The sequence below is a fragment of the Gorilla gorilla genome, chromosome 8 (assembly GCF_029281585.2).
Source record: "Gorilla gorilla gorilla isolate KB3781 chromosome 8, NHGRI_mGorGor1-v2.1_pri, whole genome shotgun sequence".
NCBI lineage: Eukaryota > Metazoa > Chordata > Mammalia > Primates > Hominidae > Gorilla > Gorilla gorilla.
Genome location: NC_073232.2, coordinates 117,804,166 through 117,805,249, shown reverse-complemented (window position 1 = coordinate 117,805,249; position 1,084 = coordinate 117,804,166). Strand labels below are relative to the sequence as shown.

At 39.9% G+C, this 1,084-nt stretch overlaps 1 non-coding gene across 1 annotated transcript; it reads right to left on the bottom strand.

The window, feature by feature from the left end:
* Positions 1 to 597: 597 nt before the first annotated feature.
* LOC115936179 (U6 spliceosomal RNA) lies at positions 598 to 701 on the bottom strand. Its single transcript, XR_004071740.3, has one exon. It is a non-coding gene; the product is annotated as a U6 spliceosomal RNA (small nuclear RNA).
* Positions 702 to 1,084: the final 383 nt, after the last annotated feature.

Below are 1,084 nucleotides of genomic sequence, written 5' to 3'. Positions count from 1 at the left end.
CCCAGGAGTGACTCTGAGCAAGGAAAGCTAGGAAAGCCACTGTTCTGATGGTTTCCTTCTTCCTCTTTTAGGCTCGTGTCTCCCTTGGTGTTTTTATAAAATTTTGTTGAAAACGCTACAAAAGATGCAGTATATGGAGTGGCTGAGAGTATGGACCCTTCGTGTCAGGCTGCTTTGGTTCTAATTCTGGCTCTGCCACTTCATAGTTATGTGACCTTGGACAAGTGACATGTTCTTTCTGTGACCCACTTTTTTTTTAATAACAACTTTATTGAGATGTAATGCACATACCATACCATTTGAGATGTACAATTCAATTATTATTTTTTAATTTTATTTTTTAAATGCTTTTAATACATAGATTTTTTTCTTTTTTCTTTTCTTATACTTTAAGTTCTGGGGTACATGTGCAGAATGTGCAGGTCTGTTACATAGGTATACACGTGCCATGGTGGCTTGCTGCACCTATCAGCCCGTCGTATACATTAGGTATTTCTCCTAGTGCTATCCCTCCCGTAAACCCCCACCCCCCGACAGGCCCCAGTGTGTGATGTTCCCCTCCCTGTGTCCATGTGTTCTCATTGTTCAACTCCCACTAAAAATATGGAACACTTCACGAATTTGTGTGTCATCCTTGTGCAGGGGCCATGCTAATCTCTGTATTGTTCCAATTTTAGTATATGTCCTACCGAAGCGAGCACACAATTCAATTATTTTTAGTATATTGGCAGGGCTGCATAACCAACACCACAACCCATTTTACTACATGTTCATCACCCCTTAAAAAGAACCCTGTACCTATTCATTAGCAGTCACTCCCCACTTCCTCTCTTCATTTCCCCCAGCCCTAGACATCCACCAATCTACCTTCTGTCTCTATGGATTTGCCCATTCTGGACATTTCATATAAATGAAGTCATGCAATGTGTAGTTTTTGTGACTGGCTTCTTTTACTAAGTGTGATTTTTTTCAGGATCCATCTATTTTATAACATCTATCAGGGATAGACTTCATTTCTTTTATACAACATTTTTTGGCTTACTCATCAGTTGATGGACATTTGGCTTCTTTCCACGTTTTGGCT